Source organism: Cricetulus griseus (assembly GCF_003668045.3).
Source record: "Cricetulus griseus strain 17A/GY chromosome 1 unlocalized genomic scaffold, alternate assembly CriGri-PICRH-1.0 chr1_1, whole genome shotgun sequence".
NCBI classification, from domain to species: Eukaryota; Metazoa; Chordata; class Mammalia; order Rodentia; family Cricetidae; genus Cricetulus; species Cricetulus griseus.
Genome location: NW_023276807.1, coordinates 83,602,798 through 83,621,810, shown reverse-complemented (window position 1 = coordinate 83,621,810; position 19,013 = coordinate 83,602,798). Strand labels below are relative to the sequence as shown.

At 41.6% G+C, this 19,013-nt stretch overlaps 1 long non-coding RNA gene across 1 annotated transcript in view; it reads left to right on the top strand.

The window, feature by feature from the left end:
• The window catches only part of LOC107978183, a 91,682-nt gene extending 73,887 nt beyond the window's left edge, over positions 1-17,795 (top strand). The window contains exons 3-4 of the long non-coding RNA XR_003479654.2: positions 12,978-13,078; positions 17,374-17,795. This is a non-coding gene — a long non-coding RNA (uncharacterized LOC107978183). The remainder of the gene's footprint in view (positions 1-12,977; positions 13,079-17,373) is intronic.
• Positions 17,796-19,013: the final 1,218 nt, after the last annotated feature.

Genomic DNA, 19,013 nt, shown 5'->3' with positions numbered 1-19,013 from the left:
TCATACAATAATATTGTTTACAGAATGAAACAGGTCAGGCATGCTGGTGTACACCTGTAACCCTAACACAGGTCGGGCATTGTGGTGTACACCTGTAACCCTAACTCTCAGGAGACAGGAGATTCCTTAGTTTGAGGCCAGGCTGGGAAATACAGATAGACCCTATTTTTTAAAAAGAAGGCTGGGTGAGTGACTAAATGCCTTAGTAACTTCTCACTTGTACAGTCAGAGAAAGCCTCTGTGAATTCATTAATCTTCCTGTTTGGATGCATTGGTCATATGCACACACCTTTAATCCCAGCACTTGGGAGGCAGAGAGAAGCAGGTAGAAGTTGAGGTCAGGTTGATCTACAAAATGAGTTCCAGGGCAGCCAGACTGTCACACAGAGAAACCCTATCTCAAAAAACCAAAAGTAAAGACAGAAAGAAGAAACACAATGAACATAATTGCTTTTGCTGTGCTAATTCATTTTGCTATTCATTTAACATGTACTTGTTTTGTGCTGCTATACACCAGGATGGAACATAATGGACACAGACCTCTGCTGAGAAAGCTTGTAGACAGTATAATGAATATAAGTTTCTCCTATATTCTCTTATAGCGTGTGTGTGTGTGTGTGTGTGTGTGTGTGTGTGTGTGTGTGTGTGTATGTGTGTGTACGTCCATGTTTTTGTGTTTGCATGTTTACCACAGTGGTGAGCATGAGAGGTCAGAGGACAACTTTCAGGAGTCAGTTCTCGCCTTCCACTATGTGAATCCCAAGGAGTGAAGTCAATCATCAGCCTTGGTAACAAGAGCCCTTTTCCCACAGATCTATTTTGTCAGTTCCAACTGTATTTTTAATTGGTCCAGATCCCTTGATTGGTTGAAGGATGGGTACCAAACCTCATAGCTTGGCCACTAGTGGTCCAAGGATGAGCACATTACCCAAATCAGGCCAATCATATCCTTTCCCTGGGATCATTCTTGACTTGAAGCTAGAAGGGAGCTGGTACCTTCATCCTGGTTGGAAGCTACAAGCAGATGAGTTCAGAGAGCCATTGTCACCTTGAGAGGATGCGAGGCTAAGACCAGAAGAAATCTTGATGGCAATGTGTGTCCCCAAACCCCTAAAGCCAGTACCACCTCTTCCCAACTGGAGGTGTGGTTACTTGAGCAATGCTTTTTCTCCTGTGGGTATTAGTTCAGTGTTGGGGGGGTCACATGCTAGATGAGCATGCCATCACTAAACTACATCTCTAGCCATATTTTCACCTTTTTGTTTAAACCAGTTCAAGCTGTCATCCTACTGTCCTTCCAGATTGACTGTTTGTGGCCTTATTTGTGGCTTGTGCTCACTGGCAGTGTTATGGCCTTTCCTGGGGTAACATGAATAGAACATCTACTCAACACAGCAGGGCACTGATGTTAGACAAAAGAAGCCATTTCTCCTGAGTTTCCTCCAGGAGCCAGTGAGTTCACTAGCAGTGAGTGGTCACTTACAGAAGCATGGCTGACTCAAAGGCCGCTGTTAGCATGGGAAAGTGACTGCTCTGAGAGTGGGGCTCTTGTCTTGCTCTCCACTCCACGAATGAAGTGAGCAGTGAAGGGTGAACAAACAGAAAGGGTTTGGGTTACGTTTTTTTTTTGTTTGTTTGTTTGTTTTAATGTGCTGTGTTTGTGTATGCACACATGTACCACAGTGCATGTGTGGAGGTCAGAGGACTTCTGAGAGTCCCAGAGGTTGAAGTCAGGTTGTCAGCACGGCTGCAGGTACCTTCACCTGCTGAGCCATCTCGCCAGCACTACAGGGGTGTTGTTCACTAGAGGATGACAACTCCTGAGGCACCAAGCTTTCAGTTCTTCCCGGTCTCAGCTCTCAGAAACTCAGGACACCAACTGAGAGAGGTCTGAGCCCTTTGATAGGTATGGGACGCCACAAGAAGAGCTGTCCCTGGGTGCCATGGCTCTGAGCTCTTGGTGGCATCGAGATGCCAAACAGGAGGGGTCTCTGAAGAATGAGTCAGGGACTGAGAGTCAGGGACTGGGAGAACTCTTGGTTCTCAGACTGGAGAATGGCAGGTTTTCCCTGGCTGGAACAGTGGCTTCTGAGGCTATCTTCCTCTGAGGAACAGGAAGCCAGCTGATAAAGCCGAAGGGGCTGATGTAGGCCCCCACAGTCCTTGATTGGCTAAAGCTAGTAAGCAAATAAGGAAAAAATAAGAACCAATCAGGGGAGAGCCTTGGAAACCTGAGGTAGGATGGATGCTTGACCAAAGAGTTTCCACCCAGGCTGGGGGCTCTATTCCCCTGATGACACAGTGGAACAAGCACTGGGCTGTCAGAGGGACACTACAGTTTGTATTGGGCCTATGAGAGAGGGAGGGGAGCTATGCCTATAATCCCAACACCCTGGAGCCTGTGGAAGGAGGAACACTGCAAATTTGAGGTTAGCTTGTGCTATAGGCTGAGTTCTAGGACAGCTTTGGCTACAAAGTGAAAATTTGTCTCAAAAAAGACTGCAAACAAACAAATAGGCAGGAGATGTGGTTCAATAAGGCCATGGTCTAGCATGCATTAAGCCCTGACTGTATCCTTACCATGAAAGGAAGGAAACAGAGGGGAGAAATAAGAAAGAAGGGGGGAAAGCAAGTGGGGGGCGGGAGTGGAATAGATAAGGTCTTCCTACAGCATGGGCAAAACCCACACAAGCTTTGTTTTGAAAGGGTTGGATCTGTTTGTTTATGTAAGACTGCTCTTCCAGGGGTATGAATTCAATTCCCAGCAACCACATGGTGGCTTACAACCATCTATAATAGTATCTGATGCCGTCTTCTGGTGTGCTGGCAAACATGCAAACAGAATACTGTATATGTAATAAATAAATCTTTTTTTAAAAAATGAAAAAAGAATGGCTTTACTCTTAAAACAACAAGAACAACAAAAACTAAAATTGGAGCTGCAGAAATGACTCCTTGGGTAAGGTACTTGATATGCAAGTGTAAGGATCAAAGTTCAAATCCCCAGAACCCACATACAGAGCACCCACACATCTGTAGTCCCTTCTAGGGAAGATGGCAGGTAGAGACAAGCTCAAAATACCTTGTTTCAAGATGAGCACTGACATACGAAGTTGTCAACTGACCTCCATGTATGCACCGTGCCATGCACACCACAGTCATACACAACGGTCATATACAACAGTCAACTAACGGCCTGTGGGGGTGTGTTTGAAACCAGCCTGCTCTATATAGTGAGTGCCAGAGCAGCCAAGGCTACAAAGTGAGACGCTGCCTCAAAACAAATCAAATAACAACAAAAATTTAAGATAAAATTAAATTAAGCGAAACTTAAAATGCAGTCGCTCCCAGCTGACCTGAGCGAGTGGGAGCTCACAGACCCAAGTCTGACAGCTGGGGAACCAGCATAGGACCAAACTAAGCCCCCTGAATGTGGGTGTCAGTTAGGAGGCCTGGGAAGTCTATGGGGCCTCTGGCGCAGTGGAACCAGTATTTATTCCTAGTGTACGAATGGACTTCGGGAGCCTATTCCCCATGGAGGGACACTCTCTCAGCCTAGACACACAGGGGAGGGCCTAGGCCCTGCCCCAAATGACAGATTTTGATGGTCCCTCATGGAAGGGTCTCACTCTCTCTGGGGAGTGGATGGGGGGTGGAATGTGGGGTTGGTGGGGGGCATGGAAGGATGGGAGGGAGAGGGAACTAGGATTGATATGTAAAATAAGATTGTTTCTAATTTAAATAAAGTTTTATAAAAAATGCAGTTGGGGAAATGGGGGATGGGGTGGGGGGAAGGTTGGGGGTGAGGGAGGAGGGATGGGGCTGAGGGGAGGGAGAGGGAGAAGGGACTTACATGTGAAACAAGCTTGTTCCCTAACTTGAATTAATTAAAAAAAAAAAATGCAGTTGCTCCTGTTAGTTGGAAGCAGAGGCTCATGTGGCTCAAGTTGGCCTTGGACTCACGATGCTCTGCCTCTACTGAACTCCTGGGTTACAGGCATTCTGTCTCCTAATCACATCAACACATTTCAAGTCAGTAGCCATATGTGGCTGGACACACAGCTCTTCCCTCATTGCAGAAAATCCCACTGTGTAGCAACTGCTCTATGCTGGATAATTGCATTCTTTGCCTCCATTCAATAAAAATCTAATTGCTCTCAGGAATTTTGCTACTCGTCGTTTTGAGATGCTAGAACTGGAGCCAAAAATTGGTTTTTTGTTTTTTTAGGCCGGGCTGAAAAAAAAAAACTGTCCTGAATCCAAATTTCTTCTTGGAAATCGAGTTGTACAAGAGCATTCTAAAGTAGATGAAGCCCGTTGTTTTCAGCCTATTTCTGTGGTCTGGATTGTGTAGATGGAGCAGGACAAAGCCCAGGGCCCCTGATGTACTGTGCGATTCCCGGCTGTCAGAGGGGATGAATCCTCTCGAAAGCCTCCAACTGCCAAGATTCAGATCTGGAACGCCAGATATACATTTTTGTAAACATGCCTCCTGAAATTTAGGTATTAGCTTTGGGTCTGATATATTGAAGACCAGGAGAAATACTATGTTTTCCCTTTTCTCTTAATGTTTTCATTCTGACCCATTATTGAAAACTTTTAACACATAAAATAAGCATTCATATAACGAATTTCTATGTGCATACAAGCAGTCTTCACAGTAGTCAGCTTCACTTTACTTTTCTAGCTACTCTCTCCACCAAGATTATCCTGAAGTAAATTCCAAACATTATGTTTATTTCATTTGTAAATTTTTTTCTGTATCCTTTAAGACAAAAACAAGATATGCTGTTGTGGTGGTGCACACCTTTAATCCCAGCACTTGGGAGACAGAGACAGCTGGATCTCTGGATTTGAAGGCAGCCTGGTCTATGTATTAAGTTCCAGGACAGCCAAAGCGATATATATATATATATATATATATATATATATATCTCCTAGCTATATATAACCTAGTTAAAAAAAAAAGGGAGGGAGTAGTTCTCCAACATCTTCTATAAGGTTAACTGTGAGTTATCATAGCCAGGTCAACATATGGGGTAGGTATTTCAATCTGAGACAGTCACTTTTCTGCTGAGCTGTTTCCACCTTTGGCACTTATAGGCATGTTCAGCTTGGCCTCATCGGTTAGAAGTCCCAGCCTTGTGCACCTCATCCATACCTCACTTCCAGTCCCAGAGAAGCGTGGGCCCTGAGCTTGTGCCTTCACATCCATTTCTGGAACCAAGACAGTAGCAGCCCTCATGAGCTGCCAAGTGAAACAGTTGGAATCTGTTTAGGAAAACTGGGCCAGAGTGGCTGTGCTTATTAAGATTGGCCGTATGAGGCATGGGAAGGATTTTCACGAAGTTCATTCACAAATATTTATTGAGCACTTAACCTCATTTCAAGTCTGATTCAGTAAACCAGCACAACACCTGTCCTCATGAAGCTCACATCCCAGTAGGGAGAGGGAAGGTAAATATAGTGGGTGTTTTTGTTTGTTTCTATGTTGTTTGTTGTTTTGTGAAGAAGAGTTATTTTGTTTTGTTGATTTTTTTTTTTTTTTGAGGCAGAGTCTTCCTATATAATCATGGCTGGCCTAGAACTCTTTGTATAGACCAACCTGACCTCAAACTCACAGAAATCCATTGCCTCTTACTTCTGGGTACTGGTATGGGTGTGTGCCACCATGCCCAGCTCCCAGTAATGTCATTAGAAGTACTCTGAACACTAAAGTGTCACTTCTCCTAGAGACATGTCTGTCTGCAGGACACCAGCTAAGAGCGTGTAGATAGCACGGATGAGGAATGGAGAAGGAAATCTGAGATGAATTCGAAGGAATTCGTGTACAGACAGGGTCACATAGAGCTACCAGAGCAACTTGAGTCAGGAGCTGGGAATGCTCAGGAAACAGAAAAGCAAAAATCAAACAAAAAGTGCCCCTCATTTCTACAGTGTCCTGCTCAAGGAGGGAGGGCCTAATACAAGGCTGGGAAGGGAGACAGCTGTGATAACACAGAGCACTTCCGGAAGTTCTGTTCACTACAGTACAACTGTTCTGCCATGAGGCTGCCACACAGCATGCACCAGCTAACTCAGCTGCCATGGCTCAGCACAGGGCGACATACATGTAGCCCTCACTAGTACTGGTACCTAACCCCCCTCACCAGGGAGCTGCCGGGACTGGGGCCACTTACCTTCACAATAAATACAAGGTACCTTCTCTGCTTTCCAAGCCGCAGCAGGTTACAAGTAGCAGAGTCAGAGGGGAGGGAAGAGCAAGCCCTTCTTTCAGCTGACATTGTCACCCAGTGAGTCATTTTGCTTGGAAATCAACTTTCTCCATGTCTGACCTCCTCTGACATCTGTGTTTACTGTCCTGTTTTAGTGGTTGTGATAAAACCCTGCTTCCACCTTTCACAATTCAGTGCCATCGGACTATGATTGATTTAAGAACAGGCATCTCAGGCGTTTTTAATTCACCCACGAACCAAGCCCCTGCTTGAAGCCTAGGATAGTGCTGGTTCTGTAATAATGCTTACTAGATGGATTTTGAATGAATAAATAAAAACAGAATTGTGGATTAATTAACCCTCGCTTATCCTCCATGGCTTCGTCTGTGGGAATAACACATCATAACCCGGAGGACTTTTTTCAGAAATGGGTCTCATATCATTTCAGCGATGGGCATTTTGATACAAGGAGCTGAACCTTCAAATGTCCTTCCCACACTTGTCCTTCCAAAGGTCAAGGGAACTTTTAGGTCCTTGTGTCTATGACTTGAGGAGTCACCACTAGGTGGCAATATATTCTTAAGGCAGATCTGCCCTTTTCTTCCTTTATCCCAGTGGTCTCGAAACGGGGGGTTCCCAGGCCCCTATGAGGACAAGGCTTCCAGGAGTGCTCAGTCACAGAGAGCTTTAGGGACATCAGTATTTGATCCTTGCCTGTGTAACTGCTTTCCTCAACTAACCTGCTTGAAAAGAACATGTGTTCAGGCTGACGAGGGGGCTCAACAGTTAAAGGACTTACTGTTCAGAGGCCCTATGACCTGAGTTCAGTCCCTAGAACCCACATCACATATGTACACACATGCACATGCATGGACACATGTGCACACACATATACACACATGCATACATATATATGTTTTTTTTTTAAAGTATGTTCACAATATCCCTTCTCCAGCTTTTCCAAAAGGGTAATGTGCCCATTATCCATGCCAAATCCTTCATGTAAAGACAGGGTCTCACTATGTAGCCCTGGCTGGTGTGGAGCTCACTATGTAGACCAGGCTGGTCTCAAACTCAGAGATCTGCCTGCCTCCTGCCTCTGCTGCCCAAGTGCTAGACTTAAAGGCATCTGCCACCAACCACATCTTTGTTATGGCACAAACATCTCCAGATACATCAAACACAAATGTAAGACTATCCAAGAGACTTACGAGTCCTTGTGGCGTCAGAGGGGTCCCCAGCAGCACCATGTGATCTGTCCACAAAGCCACAGATTTGTTTTCAGAAACAAATTTTCTCCGTGTTATACTTCCTTCAGATCAATGCTCTTCTTGATGCTTTCTGTTTATTTTTTTAGTCCATACAACCGTAAGTCAAGTGGCCCTGTTGCTAAAGCTAATCCCAAATTTTGTTTTGCATTTACTTATTATGTCTTTGAGTGCGTTATTGTGTTGGGAGAGTGCACAGGTGAAGGGCACAAAACAACTTGCAGGAGTCAAGCTCCCATCATGTGGGTCCCAGAGACCGAACTCAGGCCATCTGGCTTGGTGGCAGGTGTCTTTACACAGTGAGTCATTTCTCTGCAAGTTCCACTCTTTTTTTTATTATTTCCTTCATTTTTTTACTTATGTGTGTGTTGGGGTAGGGGAGTTGAGTATATGTTTGTGCACCATACATATGCAGTACCCACAGAGGCGAGAAGGGGACATTGAAACTCCTGGAACTGGAGTTAAAGACGATTGTGTGTCACCACGTGGGTGCTGGGAATTGAACCTAGATCCTCTGGAAGAGCAGTCAGTGCTCTTAACTGCTGAGCCATCTCTCCAGCCCCAAGTTTCACTAATTTTTAAAAACTTTATCTCTACACACATGGGGCACACAGTATGCTCAAACACCCATACACATACACATAAAATTAAATAAAATTTGAAAATATTTATGCTGCCAGGAGGTGCAGGCCTTTAGTCCCAGTCCTCAGAAGCAGGTGGGTTTCTGTAGCTTTGAGGCCAGCCTAACCTGCTGAGAAAATTTCAGAACAGCCAGGGCTACACAGAGAGAGACTCTGTCTCAAAGTAAATAAGGATATATATATATATATATATATATATATATATATATGTTATATCTATGCCTTTTTTAACCCCCTTTTAAAAGTTCGAGAGATGGCTCATAAGTAAAGAGGCTTGCTGAGCAAGCCTGGAGACCTGAGATCAAGGAGAAACCAACTTCCAAATATGCCCTCTGACCTCCACAGGAGTGCTTTGGCAGCCCCTCCTCCTCACAATAATAATAATAGTAATAATAATAGGCCATTACAAGTTAGACACCAATTTAAAAAATCACTTTGACCTTCAGTGCTGTTGGTTAAAAGCAGAAGCCAACCACCCTCTGTGAAAGATGCACTCTGGCCCTGGAAAAGAGTAGCATCCCTGCTCTGGAGGAAAGGAAGCGGGGTGGAAGGAATTCTGCACACACAAGCCCTGATAACTGCCCTGGCCTTCCAACTGCCCAGCCCCAGTGCCTCATCACATATTCACAGCTCATTTACCTTTGATCAAGACATTACATACATGACCTACAGTAACTCTTTGTTTTGGTCTTCAGAGTTGGGTTTTTTTCTTTCTTTCTTTCTTTTGGCTCCCATGTCACATAAAATTTGTCTTATACTTTTCTCCTGCTAATCTCTGTCATCTCTGTTTAATCTTAGACCCAGCAGGGACACTCAAAGGGCAGAAGTGGAATTTTTCTGCCTTGCAGTTTCTGGCAACAGAGATGGGATCCTGAAAGCCTGAGGCACCCCTTGTTGCCTGAATTTCTCCTGGAGAAGGGCAAATGAATACCTGGTCACCTCCGATAGGGTGCCAGCAGCAGCAAAGGATTCCATTCTACTCTAGCTTGGTGAATCAATGAGTTCGTGTGGCTTTGTATAGGAGAATGGGGAAGGGTTACCGGCCGAAGTGTGAGTGGCTCCCAGATGGCCATATCACTGAAATCTCACCCCAGCTGCATAGGTGGAGCCTTTTCAGCTAACTTCCCATTCTCTGTGTACTCTCAGCTTTCCAAATCACACCCAGCTGGGGTAGAGTTACTCATATCGGTGAGGGAGGCATAGAGGAGACAGCTGGGGTCTCAGGTGAGGATCTGGTGGTGCACCCCCTCCTATGTGGGAAAGTTAACAGATCTAATTTTGGGGTCTCTTAGGACTAACCTCAACTTCTCTAAGACAGCAATGGCTGTTGGGCTAGGAGGACAACAGTCCACAATACCTTCCTTACTCCACGTCTTCAGGTGGGGTCCTGAAAAACTACAAACCCCAGTAGCGAGAGGGAGGACATGGTAGCTCATATCTGTAATCTCAATATTTGGAGTCTTGGGGCAGGAGGATTACTGTAACTTTGATCCCCCCACCCCCAGCAAGGATTACAATGAGTCCAGCCTCTACAGAGTGAGCATGGCAGCATGGCAGAATTCTTAGCACTGTCCCAGATCTCTGTTTCACCCCACTGAAAAAGAAAGGCGTCGTAATGAGCTTCAGCTGTCAAGTTGATGCACCTGGGGAGAGGGAACCTCAATAGAGGAATTTCGTTCATGAGCCTGGCCTATGGACAAGGCTGTGGGGGCATTTCCCTGTCGTTAATTGATGTAGGAGGGCCCATCTCACTGCCATCCCTGAGCCAGTGGGCCTGGGTTATAGAAGAAAAATAACTGGCAGAGAGCCTGGAAGAAGCCAGCAAGCACCATCCCTTGGTTTTTGCTTCAAGCTCCTACTCTGAGTTCCTGCCTTGGTTTCCCTCGGTGATGGACTGTTATCTGGCAGCCAAGTCCAGGTTTCTTTGGGTCACTTGTTTTATCACAGCAACAGAAAGCTGATGAGGATGGAAGATGGAAAGTTTTTCTTGTCTATTCCTTTCTAATTTTGGATTGCCAGGAGAACATTTGTTAGAATCAATTCTTCAAATTGCGACTCTCAGGAGTTTTGTTATGATACATTTGGTTGATGGCCTGCTGCCCAAAGAATAGTTCTTATTCCTCGTATCTTCCATTTGTGTGGCCTGTCATAAAAAAGAAGTAGGAATGAAGTTCTCTTCTCACCTTGTTTGGGGTCTTTATGTCTTTGTGGCCATGAGAACACCCTCTCCGGGCTTCTCAGGCCAGCCAGGAGTCCACCCAGTCATCTATCCAACCGTGCCAACCTCAGCAAGCTTGTCTTCATTGTCCCACCTTCTTTGCTTTGTTGATGTTCAGGGCTTTGCATTCTTGGACTATCTCTGGATAAACTTTGGATTTTAAGGAGGATTGCATGTTTTGTACCTGCTTTGGGGATACTTCTTGTGTTCATGACAAAACCACACAAGACTTATCAGTGATAAGCCACAAAAAGACTTGTTGGTTTTGAGTCACAGCTGAAGTAGTTTTGCCTGTGGAAACAAAATACTTTTCAAGCTCAGCTCTAGAATACTTTTGATAGATGTAAAAGTTATATTTAGCCTGGTGTGGTGGTTTGAATGAGAATGGCCCCATATGTTGTGTGATATTTTTATCACTTTCTGATGCTCCTGAGACTGTCAAAAAAGTTTGTTTTGAATCAGAGAATGGAGCTAGCTACTAGCTGACCAAAATTAATCATAGAGGTTTTGGAAGACTGAGGGTAGAGAGACACAGGAAGTAATAGGGTGGGGTGTAGAGAGGGTCTTCTTGGCTTTTTTGAATCGAGGAGTGATAGATAGGTGGTCACTAGTCACTTCTCTGCTGCTTCTCCGATTATTCATGTTCTTACCCTGATATCTGACCCCGAGTTTTTATTGATAAAGATTAATTATATAAACACTTCATCTGGCATGCAACTTGGGGTACCAAATCGTGAGGTAACCACTCTCTCCGGCTTTGAAGCTGATAGGGCCAACACTGACTGGCTTTTCTTCCTTCACCTCAGGCCCTCTGAGTGAGTCTAGGATTTTCCTGTTGCAGTCTCTCTACAACAGCCTCTAGCTTACTGCTTGGCCCCAACCTCAAACTCCACAGGTACCTGGGCTCTGAATGCCACCAGAGTTAGCTGCCCATCTCCACTGCGTGCCAACTCTATCCTTCAGGCAACCGTGCCCTAACTTTCCACCGCAGGTGCTTCTGCATGTCCCCCATGTCCACTTTTCAGGTGGCTGGCCCCCTCTCTCCATGAGTTACAGGCTTCCCGTGGGCTCCCTCCTTAGGCCACTGCCACACCAGGTCAGCTGCAGTGGCCCTCAGCCAAGCCGTGCACTGCCTGCGTTTTCTGCTCAGCCACGCTGCACAGCGACAGCCAGCCTCACACTTCACTGTTACTGTCAGCAGTCTGATGAGATGCCTGGGAATCTTAAGGCGGGGGTTGGAATTAGTTTTTGTTTTTGTTGTTTTTAAAAGGCTTTTTCCCACATTAGAATGGGGAACAAGCCGGGCGTTGGTGGTGCACTCCTTTAATCCCAGCACTCGGGAAACAGAGGCAGGCGGATCTCTGTGAGTTCGAGACCGGCCTGGTCTACAAGAGCTAGTTCCAGGACAGGCTCCAAAGCCACAGAGAAACCCTGTCTCGAAAAACCAAAAAAAAAAAAAAAAAAAAAAAAAAAAAAAAAAAAAAGAATGGGGAACAATATTATGATAGAGGGAATTAGGTTTCTGTACAGTTCCACAATGGATGGTTTAAACATAGAGCAATTAAATGAAGAAATAATCAACTTAGCTGCGATTGACATAATGTCAATTATAATCATTATCAATTTGGTAATTCATGTTTTATCCTTTAAAAGGTCGTTTGATATTGGTGTCAATATTGAAAAACTGACTGGCAAAGTACAATTCTTAGAAAGACCTACTAATGAAATTAATAAAAACATCACACACAGAAGCATTTAGATTAGAACCTACTGCACCATTGCATTATGAAACTAAAGAGTGGCCCAAGGCTAGTAGAAACCCAACCTTAATTTATCCAGTTACCATTCAAAAATGACCACCACCCAAGACTATGAAACAGTTAAATGGGATCCTATAGAAATGTTAGATTTGAAGAGATTCAAGGAAGCCATAGTATTATATGGTATGCATTCACCTTTTGTAAAGCAGATGTTAAATTCACGGGCTATTTGGAACAGAATTATTTCACAAGACTGGAAAGACTAAGTTACTGCAGTATTGGAATCTGGTCCTGAGTTATAATGGAAAACATGGTAGGGAAATGAAGCTAGGCTCATAGAACAACAAAGTAGGGCTAAATGTATGGAAATTTCCTAAGAACAGTTTCTTGATGAGGCCCAGTTTGCTGGTTTGCAAAGACAAGTTACATTTGATGATCACACCTTGGTCCTATGTCGTACAGCAGCTTTGAATATTTGGGACAGGGTTGAAGAATCAGAAAAAAGGACTAAGTCATTTACTAAAATTATACAAGGCCCCAAAGAAGCCTTCACTATTGTTTTTTTTTCTTTAATAAAGATTGACTTCAACTGAAAATAGAATGATATAAGATCCTGAAGTTAGACAAATATTAATTGAATCTTTGGCTTTTGAAAATGCTAACTCAGAATGTAAAAGGATGATTAGGTCGTTAGTGGATTAGAAATACATTTGACATTGGATCTCACGCTTATGATGATACTTGGATAGAGAAGTGATTTCTAAAAATTTTAAGAAAAATCAAAAAGTTAGATGTTTTAATTGTGGAAAACCACACCATCTGAAAAGTGATTGTAGGCAAGGCATTCCTAAGAACAATGTTTTTTTTTTTTCTAGAAATAATCCAAACAGAAGGACTCAGCCTTCTGGGATATGCAGAAAGTCTGGCAAAGGCTGACATTGGACTAATGAATACAGACTGACATGCCATAGGCAAGGTAACCTTTTGCCATTAGAAATGCCTTAGGGGGCCTCTCACAGGCCCCATGTCAAATTTGGTTCAATCATTGGGGAAACTCCTCCAAGAGTCAAGACAGTGCCCTGGATAGAAAAAAAACCCAACAGCTATATTGATCAGTTTCATTTGATGAAATGAAATTTTGAAGAGAGACCATAAAACAAGTATTTTGGCCAACTTCTATAAATGATCAAAAACCAAAGTTAAAAATATAAATAAATGGCATTAAAATTAGGGGTTTGATATACACAGATGTAACAATAACTGCACCAAAATCTTGGCATCCAAATTGGCCTCTTCAGGAGATAAATGTTCAGTTTCTAGGGATTGAACTTTGTCTTAGGTAAAACAAAGCACAAGATGGTACAAGTGTATAGGGCCAGAGGACAGAGAGGAAAATTAAAGCTATATGTGGCTAATATAGCAATGAATTTATGGAGACATGATTTGTTACAGCAATAGAATGCCTAGATTAATATTCCTTCAATCTTGGGCTGGAGAGATGGCTCAGTGGTTAAGAACACTGACTGCTCTTCCAGAGGTCCTGAGTTCAATTCCCAGCAACCATGTGGTGCCTCACAACCATCTATAATGAGATCTTGTGCCCTCTTCTGGCCTGTAGGGATACATGCAAGCAAAATACTGTATACATAGTAAATAAATAAAATCTTAAAAAAAAAAAGAAGAAGAGCACTGGTTGCTCTTCCAGAGGTCCTGAGTTTAATTCCCAGCAACCACATGGTGGCTCACAAACATCTGTAATGTGATCTTCTGCCCTCTTCTGGCCTACAGGGATACATGCAAGCAGAATACTGTATACATAGTAAATAAATCTTTTTAAAAAATTGCTCTAATCTCAGAAACAAACCATAGACTAATGTATGATTCCCCCCCAAAAAAATATTGAAAAGTGTTATCAAGGATGGGTTTTAATTTATTTTAATTTATTATTATTATTATTATTATTATTATTATTATTATTATTATTTGTATTTTAATGATTTTTAAATTTATTTTTATTTTATTGCAACTGACCATTCAGGTTGTACAAAGACAAAACATAACAGCTGCTGATCTATCAAAGGTATCAACAGCCCTACCTTTAAAATTGTTAATTGACAAACCTGTCTGGGTGTAATAATGGCCTTTGACATCAGAAAAATTACAGACATTGCTGAGCAGTGGTGGCACCTGCCTTAATCCCAGCACTCAGGTGACAGAGGCAGGTAGATCTCTGTGAGTTCAAGGCTAGCCTGATCTACAGAGCAAGTTCCATGACAGGATACAAAGCTACAGAGAAACACTGTCTCAAAAAAAAAAACCAGAAAAGAAAAAAAAGGAAAGAAAGAAAGAAAAGAAAAGAAAATCACAGGTGTTAGAACAGCTGGTACAGAAGCAGCTAAATGCTCTTCATATAGAAAAATCAACCAGTCCTTGGAATTATACTATATTTGTTATTAAAAAGGAATCTGGAGAAAATGGAGAATGGTAACAGATCTGAGAGCTATTAGTAACGTGATCCAGCCAATGGGCTCTTTACAGCCTTGCATTACCTTGCTTTCTCATTACCTAAAGAATGACCTATTATAGTGATTGATTTAAAAGACTGCTTTTTCAGTATGCCTTTACAAGAACAGGATAGAGGAAAAGTGTGCTTTCACAATGCCTACTTACAATAATTCCCTGCCTGTTAAATGGTATCAGTGGAAAGTTCTTCCACAAGGGATGTTGAACAGCCCTACCTTGTGTCAATATTTTGTACAACAACCATGGAAAATAATTCATAATTAGTTTCCTTAATCTATAATTTACCATTATATGGGTGATATCTTACTAGCTGATTCAAATGCAGACACATTAGAGAAAATGTTTAAAGATGAAAAATTTTGCCTTAATGAGGATTACAAATTGCTCCTGAAAAAAAATATAAAGAGGATATTTTATTAATTATCTAAGATATAAGATAGGTTTACAAAAAAAATCAACCACAGAAAGTACAAATTAGGAGAGATCAATTACAAACTCTTAAAAATTTTCAAAAATTGCTGGGAGACATTAACTTGCTATGGACCACAATTGGATTGGCAACTCAAGAACTAAGTAATTTATTTCAAACATTACAAGATGATAAGGATTAAATAGTACAAGAAAATTATCAGCTGAGGCTGGAAGAGAGTTTCTTTGGTAGGAAAGAAATGACAGGATGAACATGTGGATTGCTTAGATCCAGAGCTTGAGTGTATTCTGGTTATTTTACCTTCTACATATTCCCCTACAGGAATTCCTATGCAGAGAGAAAACAATATCTTAGAATGGATATTTTTATCACACAAACAGAGTAAAAAATTAAAGACCCAGGTAGAAAAGGTTTCTGAATTGATTCTGAAAGGAAAATTAAGACTTCATCAATTAGCAGGAATAGACCCAGAAGAAATTGTGGTACCTTTTACTAGTGCTGACATTTCCTCATTATGAACAGAAAATGAACATTGGTAAAGAGCTTGCGATAATTTTTTTGGAGAGATTAGCAACAAATATCTCAAAACCAAGAGACTTCAGTTTATAAAAATAACTAATTGGATCCTTCCTCACAATATATATGGAACACAAATTTCTGGAGCCCCTACATTCTATACTGATGCAAATAAATCAGGAAAGGCAAGTTATAAGTCAGGAAATTTAAGTAAAATGGCTCTAAGCCCTTATGATTCTGTTCATGCTATTCTCATGCTACTATTATATTTCCCAGAACCTCTCAATATAGTTACTGATTCTCAGTACAAAGAAGGAGTTGTTTTACATATTGAAACTGCTGAACTTATTCCAGATGATTCAAAATTAACTTTGTTATTTATTCAATTACAAGAAATAATCAAAAATAGAAATTATCCTTTGTATATAACACATATCTGTTTTAGAATAAACTTTTTGTACACTGTGAAGATGTGTCTTTGCCAAGGCACCTTCTGATTGGTTTAATAAAAGAGCTGACTGGTTGGTAGCTAGGCAGGTGGTATAGGTGTGACAGACAGACAAAAGAAACAGGGTGGAAGACAGAGTTTGGGAAGTCCCAAGAGACTCAGAGAGAAGCAAGGTAAACTTGTCATGTTAGAAGAAGGTACAGGCATGTGGCAGAGGGTAGGTAAGAAATACGGGTTGATTTAAAATGTAAGAGTAAGCTAATAACCAGCCTGAGCTATCAGTCAAGCATTTATAATTAATGATAAGACTCCGATTGGTTCTTTGGGAATGGCTGCTGAGAAACAGAGAAACTCTGCCTGCACATATCAGATTCCACACAGGTCTACCCAGCAAAAACTAATGATGAAATCGATCAAGTGTTGGAAGGAAATGGGCTTTAGAAGCCTCAGAATTTCATAAGAAACACCATGTTAATAGCAAGGGTTTGAAGAAAGATTTTTCTATCACTTGACAACAAGCCAAGGAAATTATAAGAAAATGTCCTACTTGTTCTTTGTATAACCAAACTCCACTACCTGCAGGAGATAACCCAAAGGGTACTCAGAGAAAGGAAATTTGGCAAATGAATGTGTTTCATTTTGTAGAGTTTGGAAAATTAAAATATGTACACCATACCATAGATACATATTCACAATTTCAGTGGGCAACTGCTTTGAGTTCTAAAAAGACTGATTCTATAATTAGACATTTATTAAAAGTTAAGGCCATCATGGGGATATCTGTACAATTATGACTGATAAGTAAAATGAAAAATATTACAACATAAAGAATATTAAAGTACACCACACAGTCCTACAGGGCAAGAAGTTATAGAAAGATCTAATTGCACTTTAAAAGATATGCTTAATAAACAGAAACGGGTAATAAGGACTTCCAGATATAGGTTATACAATGCTTTATTAACTTTAAATTTTTAAATGTTAATGAGAAAGAAATGACAGCTACGAAGAGCTATTGGATGCTAGAAAAACCTGCTGGATTAAACCAGCCTGTATACATTAAAGATGTCTTGACCTCAAAATGGAAATCAGGACATATGTTATGTTGGGGAAGATATTTTGCTTTTGTTTCCATAGGAGAATAGCTATGGATATCATCAAAACTGATAAAGATTAGATTCGAACAGGCGAGACCTCTTGGTTAAAAGAGGCAATAGTTCATCAAACAGCTTGACATTCATTCTCAATTAACTTATAAGACTTATAATGCCTTTCATTTGATTAGATATAACCTGCCGAAAAGGAAACTTTCCAAAGTTAGTGTTGGGGCAGGGTTTTGTTTTTGTCGTTCCAGGAGAATGAAGTTTTCAACTAAGGAATCTAAAGGCCCTGAGACAAATGAGACATCTGAAGGAGAAGGGAGAATCATCCAGAGAAAATGTCCCAAGAAAAAGAGAAAATTGTCCTATTGGTATAGCACATTTCCAACAAAATAAAATTTCATAAATCTTCCCAAATGTTTGTTTCTGCTGTTCTCTACAGACATCTAAGGCAAATGTTTGTTGTAGTCTCAGTTCAATTAAAAATTAAAGCTAGCTTTTTGAGTTGGAGTGTGGACCTTTCCTCTCTAAACCCAAGAATGCTTGTTAAAGGAAAATTCAAAATCTCTGCCTCATGTCAGAAGAGTCACCTGGTATGGCATAGAAGGAAAAACAAAATTAAGGGACTATTCTATTGTCACTAATCTCATAATCCTTTGGTTTTATTTTTACTCTTTAAAACATTTCTTAATGCATAAATATTATCTCAAAATTTATAAGATTGGACATTGTAAATGTAATTTCTACCTGATACTTGTTCTTATTGTATGTAGTTTTACTATGTTAGAGGTAAAATCTTCCTTTGTTATTTAGACCAAAAAGGGGAAATGTTGTATAATATTTTGATTGCATTCTGACACTCCTGAGACTGCCAATAAAGTTCATTTTTAATCAGAGGGTGGAGCTCACTCCTAGCTGACCAAAATTAGCCATAGAGGTTTTGCAGAACTGAGGACGGATAGACACAGGAAGTAGTAGGGTGAGGACATAGAGAAGGTCTTGGCCTTTTTGAATGGAAGAAGGGGAGAGAAGGAGGAAGTCACTGGTGGCTTCTGTGTCACTTCTCTGATCCTTCAGGTACTTACCCTGATATCTGAATCCTGAGTTTTTATTGATAAAGAATAATTAGATAAACACTCCATTCATAGGCTCGTTGGAACTGATGACTAAGGATTAGGAGGCCTTGTTGGGGGAGGTGTGTCACTGGGGGTGGGCTTTGAGGTTTCAAGAGCCCAGGCTCAATCTTTCCCTCTTCTTCTATGTCTCCCACCCCTCCTTTTTCTTCCCCACTACTTTGCTTGTGGATTAGGATGTAAGCTTTAGCACCATGCCTGCATGTTGCTATGTTCCCACTAGGATTGTCATGGACTCATCCTCTGAAACCATAAACTCCCAGTTCAATGCTTTCTTTTATAAGCTGCTTTGATCATCATGTCTCTTCACAGCAATAGAACAGTAACTAAGACACCTGGCCCTGCTGATGTATAATCTCACCTACTGCGGAGGGTGAGGAAGGATCACAAATGCCAGGTTGACCTGGTCAACTTAGAATCTGTCTCAAAAGGAAAACCAAAAGCTGGAGATGTGGCTCAGTGTGTAGATCTGCCCACATCAAGTATAAAACTTTCTTTTACCCAGATTCACTACTCATAAGCCTTGTATATGTTTAAGACTGCAAAGTCATAAATTTAACTGGAAGATAAAAGTTACAGTCAAGATCAATTGCTAACAACTGGGGTGTTCTCAAGTAGTAGAGCTCTTTGTTGCCATGTGTGAACATGGTTGTTAACATGTTAAGATCTAGGATCACCATGGAAACAGACCTCTAGGCATGTCTGTGAAGGAGATTTTACATTAGGTCAGTGGAGGTGAGAAGACACTATAAATGTGGGCA